Source organism: Salvelinus sp. IW2-2015, linkage group LG30 (genome assembly GCF_002910315.2).
Source record: "Salvelinus sp. IW2-2015 linkage group LG30, ASM291031v2, whole genome shotgun sequence".
Lineage (NCBI taxonomy): Eukaryota > Metazoa > Chordata > Actinopteri > Salmoniformes > Salmonidae > Salvelinus > Salvelinus sp. IW2-2015.
The window spans coordinates 19,799,298-19,809,022 of NC_036869.1; the positions used below are offsets into that span (position 1 = coordinate 19,799,298).

At 39.4% G+C, this 9,725-nt stretch overlaps 1 long non-coding RNA gene across 1 annotated transcript; it reads right to left on the reverse strand.

Annotated features, from left to right (window-relative positions):
* Positions 1-2,046: 2,046 nt before the first annotated feature.
* Positions 2,047-3,659, reverse strand: LOC139023283 (uncharacterized). Its single transcript, XR_011474424.1, has 5 exons — positions 3,558-3,659; positions 3,020-3,061; positions 2,841-2,920; positions 2,596-2,664; positions 2,047-2,427 (listed from the first exon to the last, which is right to left on the reverse strand). It is a non-coding gene; the product is annotated as an uncharacterized lncRNA (long non-coding RNA).
* Positions 3,660-9,725: the final 6,066 nt, after the last annotated feature.

Here is a 9,725-nt window from a genome sequence, read left to right on the forward strand (position 1 = left end):
GAAAAGAGCTCAGTAGTACACATCAGTCCAGTCTGTTCATCAGAAAGTTGGCTGCCCTCTGAAAGCCTCCATTAAAGCTTTGGTGTTACTTTACGTCACTCGTAACTTAGGATGTAGAGAAGCAGACCCAGGGGTTGGTAAAACATGCTTTAAATGTTTGCTGGCCAAGCCGTATCTACTAACCCTCCATGCTCTAAAATTGTAATGATTAGCAACTTCAGGCCTTAATTGAGGACCTTTTACTGCAAGAATGCGTTTGTTTTTCAATGATTACATTTTCATCTAGCTGATGCAATACTTTGACTGGTATCCTCGTGATCAAGGGCTCATCTGTAAGAGAGTCTGCGTCTCAGCTATGACTCCCATGTCAAAGTTTTAAATAAATGGGAACATTGCTAATATGCGGTTGCAAATGCAGTAGACACTGAAAGGCCAAACACTACAGTGCTTAGGGTTGACCATGTTTTGGAAAAGTCAGTTTTGAAGAGAAGCCAAAAAAACATTGCATTCCCCATGGGGTCAAATTAAAGCTGAATCCACACTGAGTAGCAGCGCCAGGCGTTCAGGTTTTGATTGTGGTGTTCATCTGGAAGGGAACTGGAGATGGTCGGACACAATGTGAACCAAACAATTCCATGAATTATGAAAGGAGAATCATAAGAGACCAAAACTCACTGAAGACAGCACTCACAAACCTCTTTAAAAAGAGGAGGCGACACGTCAAACGAATAACCTTACCAAGGCACTTCAGCGTCTGAGCGGTCACTCTGAATGGGCAAACGTTAGTTAAAAACCAAAAAAATATATACTTGTCAAACGCTTTGTGCTTGAACTTGTTAGGGTGAAAATGCATACTTATAGAAGGTTATCTGTTGGGCTTGTATGCCCACAGCTTCGCCAACAATAGGCCAAAAACAACCTGTGAAGGCATTTGACAAATTATTATGATTGACTTAAAACGGAGGCAAAACACAACTCAAAATGTTTTGCGCTCGCATAAGACTCTTCCAGGCTGCCTAACTACTTTACCCTGAGCTAAGGAAAGGACATTGATTAGAAAACAGGAATTGTTTCGATGACAATACAACAGCTACAGATTCTAATATTTGACCAAGGTGTGCAGCCTACAGTCCAGGGTACTTCACTTTGTACCCTTATGACAAGGTTCCCACACTCAGTACACCTGAACCCCAACAGGGCTGCACATTTCTTTTTACTTCCCTAGCCCGACAAAGCTGTATTCAAATAATCAACTATCATCAGCTTTGTTAATGTGAATCAGCTGTGTTAGTCGTTAGGACAAAAACCAAAATGCCACACCAGTTTGGAAAACGCTCCCCTGGCCCTACGAGCTGCTGGTCTTTCTGTTCTAGCTGATAATAACTTCGCCCACTGGTGGTCCCAGGTCTAGATCAGTCCCCGATTGGAACAGGGAGAACCAATCGGAGGAAATGCAGTGCGAACTGCTCTTGAGACCAGAGGTGAGTTTAGGGGCTATTAAACTCGTCTCCTGCTCCTTCACCATTTCACTTGTTTTGCCACTGGCGTAATTGAAATGGGGGGTTATTTGCTGGATGCTTTAACCGGTGTGAAGCAATGGCTAGCTAGTTTGGGGGGTAGTGCACTGCATAGCGTTTCAATCGGTGACTCACTGTGCTCTGAGACCTTGAAGTAGTTGTTCCCCATTACTCTGCAAGGGCGCGGCTTTTGTGGAGCGATGGGTACCGGTTTAGTATATGTGGTGCATAAGGCGTCACTGTTTCGGGACAGAAGTAAACTGTTACACCGGCAACATTTAACTTTGTCATCGATCGCTTAGACCTAGATGGTTTTTTTTTTTTTTCATTACTTCAGACATTAAGATCTCTCTCGTATACACTTCAACAGTGTTTACTGCTCCTGGGATATCAATGATTACACATTGTAACTATACAATAGACTAAACATGATTGATCTGTAATTCATATATACAGAGAGAGAAAAACCTATGCACATTTAACTCCATTAATCTGAGGACGGACACAGGATAGTATTTCAACCAGTGGAGAATGTGAAACGCTTTATTGAAAGAAGTGCATTTTAATATTATAAATACAAGTTCAATCTTGGGCGGGCAGGTGGACTAGTAACCGGAAGGTTGCAAGATCGAATCCCCGAGCCGACAAGGTAAAAATATGTCCTTCTGCCCCTGAACAAGGCAGTTCTTAGGCAGTCATTCTTATCTGACTTGCATAGTTAAAAAAAAAAAATGGTAGGCAAATCTGTACTTCAATGCACATATGGTGTGCATTAGAAGATGAGGTGGGTAGAGAGGTAAGAACAGCAGAAGATAGCATATGATTCATGAATGACAGTGCTACCCTAATATTCTCTCAGTTCATCACAATTGCGCTGTCGGGACTGGATTCCTCTGACATCAAAACATACCTGCAGACGAGAGAGCATGATTAAGCCTTGTTTTTTGTCTAACACGGTCAGTCATCTTAAATCAGAAGGTGAAATGCAAAACTGACCTTGGATCATTAACTCTGGGGTTTCAATGTAAAGCATCTCTTTAATAATACTTCCTGTTGACTCAACCAAGTGACATCTCACCTATGATCAGGCAGTGCCCTCTGTCAACCAGTTCAGATGCGGGAGAGGTTCAACAAAACAGCTGATAACCTAGAGGATTTAGGGGGAGAGGGATGACGTGAGTGGCTACAGAGTACTTTAAGCTGAAAAACAGACCCATGAGGACAAACAATAGAAGATAATGCCAATAGGTGTCTGCGTCACATACAGTATCTCCTTTCAAAGTGTACCTGAAACATTTAAATATAGAGGGCTGTGTTTCTCACCACTTGGTTATTGCAAGGCTAACCCATGACTTAGCAGCAACAGATAGTCCAGTGAAAATGGCTGTAAATCTGCTCGCTCTCTGAAAGTAAAGAAAACAATAACTGAGATATGACCGTTATATCTAAAGCAGCACATGTCATTGTTTGAGGATACGTCAATACAGCCCAGTGCTGCTTACCTGAGATGCCATCTTCGTAGGTGTCCGCTTTGACTTCCTTTTCTGTCGGGGAAAAAATAGCTGTCAGAACAATTATTTTTGATTTCGACAAAAAGACAGAAATCTACCTCCATAGTGTCACAAGCCGGCTCATAGCCTGTGACAAAAATGAGGGGACACGAACAACAGGTATAGGCCAATTTAAAAGTGTTCTTTATTATAAACAAACTATTAACTTAAACTAAGAAAAAGGAATGAGGTGTGGAAGTATCATGATGTAAGGTGTATGTAAAGTGCATGGATGCGTGAATATGTGTGTGTGAACATGACTGAGTGAACCACTATGCAAAACTAACAAAGGAACAAACAAATCATGAGCATACCTGGAGGAGCAGAGAGAGAGAGCGAGAGAAGTGATTAGTGAAACAGTTTAATACTTAGAGCCCAGGTGACTCCAATCACTAACGACCCTCCTCTGCCTGCAGGAGGACGCCCCCTGCACTGAAGAGGAGGAGCCGTGACAATAGCATATAACAATTTGCCTGTGAATAACGCACACCTTCATACAAACGTGCTACTGTATGCAGAATTCTTGACTCGCAACTGAAGACGCTGCCCTATCCTGCCAGCACGCCCACAAGCGAGCCACTCCGGTGCAGAATGATGAAGCGTGGAAGAGGGAAAGGAATGAGAGAGGAACAGCAATTTGAACATTGTCTGGAAAAATGCATGGTTAAGGCCTTACAAATACTGTATACCAAACAAAGTTAAGGAAGTGCACTTCAAAATTTTACATAAGATATATCCATGTAATTCTATGATTTCCAAATTTGTGGCTATTGATGATATCTGCGTTTTCTGTGAAAAAACTAGGTGAGAATCTGTCTCACTTTGAATGTAAATTTGTGTCAGAATTTTGGGAAAACCTTGCAAAGTACTTATTTAACATTATGAACACTGCATATAATTTGAACATAAAATATATAATATGTTACAATTGCAATGATAACAAAACCACTGAAATTATTGTAATTTTTTTTATTATTGTTGCCAAATACTTTATACACAAACAAAAATTCCAAAATTCTATACCAAAATTACAAATTTTTCTGATTGAATTTAATTATCTTATTAAAACACTAACCCTAGTGAATAACAACAAGAATAACATCTTCATGAATCATTATAATAAGATATTTTCAGAGTGAATATAATTGCACTTAAATTGTTTATTTTTTGTATTTTATTTGTATATATATTTTTTGTATGTTTGAGCATTGTTAATACCTGTGTTTGGTTTGCTAGACATGTTTGATGTACTTGGTAGTTGATTTTTGTATTATGAATAAAATAAATGTATTTATAAAAAATTAAAAAATATAAAAAAGGAACAGCAATTTGTTGCAAGTTGGGCTAATAGCTGAACAATAGACTATTCAACCTTTACTAAAGAATAGTCTAATAGCCGAGCTAGGTGTGAACCCCCCCCATCCCATCCCATCACAGACCAGATTTGCCCTAACGACCAATGTAATGACTTTTCAAATAAGTTACCTTACACGTTATGTTGGCTGACAATTTGTTAGCTACGCTGTCCTTACGAACCACATATCATAATATCATTACAGCACTATGAACCGGTATGTTAGCTAACTACCGAACGTTAGTAGTTGTACATCAAACTTGCCAGTATATTAACTATAGGCTAACTAGCCAACGTTTATTGACTTGATTATTCTCGTCATTCTTAGTTTAGCTACATGTCGTTGTGCTTCCTCAATGGACATGCGGGTGCTTTCGTAAATTCGCTCTGGCTAGCTACAGGCTGGACAATAGAACGAGTCAAAATTCACCCAAGGCTGAAAAACGGCCTAATAAGAACGTTGGCTAAGCTGGAACACTAGCGCGAGCCCATAGCAAATGAATGGAATCGAACGTTCGCAGAGATTATTTTGACTGGAATGGGGCAGGGCAGCGTTTCCCAAACTTGGTGTGCATGTTGGTTTTTGTCCTAACACTACACAGCTGATTCACATGAACAAAGCTTGATGATTAGTTGATTATTTGAATCAGCTTCGTAGGGCTAGGGGAATAAAAAGAAAATGTGCAGCCCTTTGGGGTTCAGGTGACTACTTCAAATTTATGGATTTGTCTATTTCAGCCCCACCCGTTGCTGACAGGTGTATAACATCGAGCACACAGCCATGCAATCTCCATAGACAAACATTGACAGTATAATGGCCTTACTGAAGAGCTCAGTGACTTTAATCGTGGCACCGTCATAGGATRCCCCCTTTTTTTTTTACCCCTCCACTCTTCATAAGACAAATATCTGTTTGTTTAMAGCTTTTTTGCTACATATACATTTTACCTATACATTTTACATACATGGTACTTTTATATATAACAACAATACATTACCATACAAACTCTTTAATCCCAACCCTCAGCCACTCTCAGCCCATCCCACCTACCACCATAGGCCGCCCTTGTTTTGTTTCCATGTGCCATATATTTTTCAATTGTGCTGTGATGTTTTTCAAAATGTTTGAATGTTTGTAATCATATTATATCCACAGATTGTGAGCTGAAGATGAAAACCTTTTCTACGAGTATTATTGTATTATTTATTGATTGGCTATGGCTTTCCAGATCGCCCAACACTGCTATTTGTAAGGTTAATTTTAAGTGCATGTTGTGATTGTTTAAGCATTCCTGGACCTGTGACCAGAAACAAGCTACATAAGGGCAATACCAGAATAAGGGATCTATTGATTCTGTCTCTTCGCAACAAAATCTACAGAGCTGAGATTGTTGTATATATAGCGTTCTGTTGGTGGCAAGAATTGTATATAATAATTGAAATTGAAAAACTCTAAGTATTGAGTCAAGTGTAGTTTTTTGTACCAGTTCATAAACCATGTGCAATGGAATTGGTACATCGAAAATCTCCTACCATTTATTTTGCAACCTGTTTGGCACAGCTGTCAACATTTTTGTCCTCAGATGAAACTGGTATATTTTTCTATATATGCCATTTCCTTTCAGCCAATTTTGTATCTTTAATATATGGCAGGCAAACAACTTCCCTACCGTCTCCCTTTTCCACTTGCCTCCTCCATTTTTGTGGTAGTGCTGCAATCAGTTGGTTGTAAATTTGGATTGAGCAGATATTCCCATATATTTTCGATAACTGCATATGTGACATAACTCATCCATTTCTATTCATAATATCATTAATAAATATAATTAAAAAATAATAATAATTCCATGAAGAATGTTTTTTATTAATCCATATATTTGAGTTTTACCATAACACTTGTTGTAATATTTGTTCTATCTTTTCTGGAGGATAAAACTGAAATTGTAACCAGCTTTGTATGGGTTGTTAAAGAAAGGGCGATACTTTAAACAAAAGTACATTTTCAATTAGTCGGAAATGAGAAGCTGTAATCTGTTTTGAAAGCAAAAAAGCCATTTCTGAACAAAGGATGAGCTTTTCTTAATAATCTACTGGAGAACCATTTTGGGTTTAAGTATAACTTATGTATGAGTGAAGCTTTTAGTGAGAGGTTTAGAGCTTTAATATTGAATCATTTTAGCCCCTGAAACTCATATTCATTATATAAATAGGCACGTTTAATTTTGTCTGGTTTAGCATTCCAAATAAAATGAAATATTTTTTGCTCATATGATTTTAAAAACGAATCATCTGGAGTAAGTAAATAAGTAAGTAAACTGTTTTTGCTAACTTTCTATTGAAATTAATTGTGGTAAGTTCATTTATATTTTTTGAGATGTGAATACCAAGTATGTCTATTTCACCATCCACCCATTTTATTGGTAAACTACAAGGTAGTGTAAACTGTATTTTTTAATGATCCAATACATTATATGGTACACTTGTCATAATTAGGTTTTAATCCAGAGAGGCTAGAAAAGTGATCTAGATCTTCAATGAGACTGTGCAGGGATCCAGATTGTGGACTTAAGAAAAAACTAGAGTCATCAGCATACATTGACACTTTTGTTTTTATCCCCTAGATTTCTAACCCCTTGATGTTCTTGTTGAATCTAATTTTAATAGCTAGCATTTCAATGGMCWTAATAAATAGATATGGAGACAACAGACAGCCTTGTTTTACTCCTCTTACAGTTTTTTTTGATTGCTTAAGCACGATTTTCAAAACAGGGCCCGTGTTTTCAAAACACTACACACAATTAGCACAACCACACACCCAATTAGCAAAACACTACAGATCCTTTGCAAAATTAAACACTCTTGTAAAAACTATACACTTCTTTTTAAAAACCACACTTTGTTACCATATGAAACACACACGTTTCACATTACTATACTCTGTTTGCACGAGTTACACTCTGCTGTGATAAACCTAAAACACTTTTAGCACTTCTACTTCCCTATGATTAGAGTACCGCTACTATCAACAAAGTTGACCAAACGTCACTTTCACGTATTGGTAAGTTCAAAAAAATAAAATAAAAAATAACTAGACAAGTGTCTCTTCGCACTAGCTGGAGTCTGCGCCAGACGACATTTCCATCACTACCGACGAGGGAAAGTTGTCATTAGCAAGACACCTTGGAAAGAAATGCGTTAATATGCTTGAACGACGAATCCAGTCCTTGCAGTTTGCGTGGCTGACACTCCATTACATGGATCACAAGGCTCCTCCATCCGCGCTTGGTATGAGGGGTACCTTCCCAGCTCTGGAGATCGAGATCCATACCATACCTTACCACTCATTCGCAGAGACCAACTCTATGGGGTTGAAGGAAATGAGAGTATCTGAGTGGCAACGATATAGACGCGGTGAAATGCTCGGATGTTGCTTGAAAAACCAGTTCTGAACCAGAGCAGAGCGGGTGGAAAGACACATTGGTCCACGACAACAATGTATTGCATATGATCGATTTTGATTTTGCTGCTGTTTAGTTTGTGCAATTGGTCCAAGAATGTAAGTATGAGTCCTGTGTTGTAAGGGCCCATATGGTGCATGGCGGTGGAGGACCCCATTCCCTGTGTAATGGCTGCAAGCAGAGTGTTATATTACCCCACAAGTTGCCCTGGGACATTATGACTATAGCCCTGGGTGTGCCAATGATGTTTCTTCCCCTCCTCTCGTGTTCTCATCAGGTTGAACCCAGCCTCATCTACGTAAATGAACTCATGCTGGATCTCCTTTCCATCCATTCGTAAAACTCTCTGAAAAACAGTGTCAGGCAAAATTGTGTAGTTAGTGTAGATCTTAGTATACATATTACAGTACAGTAAAAGATTATGAGACAGTATGCAAGATCACACTGCTAAAGTGAATACATCTACCTCTGCATAATCATGCCGCAGTCGTTTCACCCTTTCGGAATTGCGCCTCGAAAGGCACTCAATAAATTTGCTTCATTTGAATATGTTTTTTTTTTTTTAGGATGCGTGCCAGTTGTTGATGTTGAGACCTGATGGATTTACGTTGAAAATGACCGTGGTTATTGACAATGTTAGCTTGGAGCTGCTTGAGTGTTATAGCATTGTTGGCCCAAAACCATGTTTACTACTCCCTCTCTTGCGTTCTGTGAAACATAGGAGGCCTTCCCCCTTGTCATCCCTGACCCTCAATCCTATGTAGAAAAAAAACAGTATACAATAGTACAGTAATTTCACAGGAAAAGGTAACAGAAGTGCTGATAGTGCATAGAATACAGTTACTGTAAGCAGTTACTGAAACCGTGCAGATGTTTTTGATCATGATGATATTTTTACAATAACCTATTTTTCCAGTCGAAATGTGTCCTCATCACACTTGCCACTTGTATATCGGCTTAGATTTGGCCTTGTACTCGCAGTCCAGCCTCCCTCAGCGTCAGGCCGTGGTTGACAACGTGGTCAACCAGTGTTGCCGCGGATCTCATTTGTCAGATTCGGTCCTCTTTGAGCACCTTCTTGCTCTCTCCTCTTTCTCTTCCTCTTCCTCTTCCTCCCTCCTCCTCCCTCCTCCTCCTCGTCCCCTCCTCCTCGTCCTCCTCGTTCTCCTACCTCAGTGCCTCGGGCTCGATTCTCACTCCTCTGTCCTCTGCTCGTTTCATTCTCGTTCTCCTCTTTCCTCCTCAGTTCTCCTCGTCCTCTCTGTTCTCCTCGTTCGCTCTCTCTCGTCCGTCACCTCCTCTCGATCCTCACTTCCTCTCTCCTCGCTCGTCTTCTCTATTTCTCTGACTCTTTCCATTGTCCTTGAAGACCGATGAACTCACCTGCTGCTTTTTATAGTGCTTATACACCTGATTGGTGTGTCTACAATTAAGCAAACAAGTGTTTGCACACCTGATGACTGTGTTGAACCAATTGGTTGGACGGTGTGGTAATTTGACAGTCAGTGCTTTGGTATTGCAAGGACGTGACTTCATGATAGATTTTTGTGTGTAATGTATGTTAAGTGTGTTTAGTGTTTTGCAAATCACTGTGTGTAGAGTTTTGCAACAAGTGTGAGGTTGACAATGTGCTAATAGTTGTGCAAATATGGGCTGATGTTTTGCTTCTTGAGTGTAAGGTTTTGCTAATAGTGTACTACTTTTAAGCAATCCAAAAAAACTGTAAAAGCTCAATACTTTCTGAGAAGTAACCATTGTTTACTATTTTACATCTGTGGTTACTGTACATAACTTTAACCCATTGTATAAGAGATTCACCAAAAGTATTCCAGGCATTTATATATAA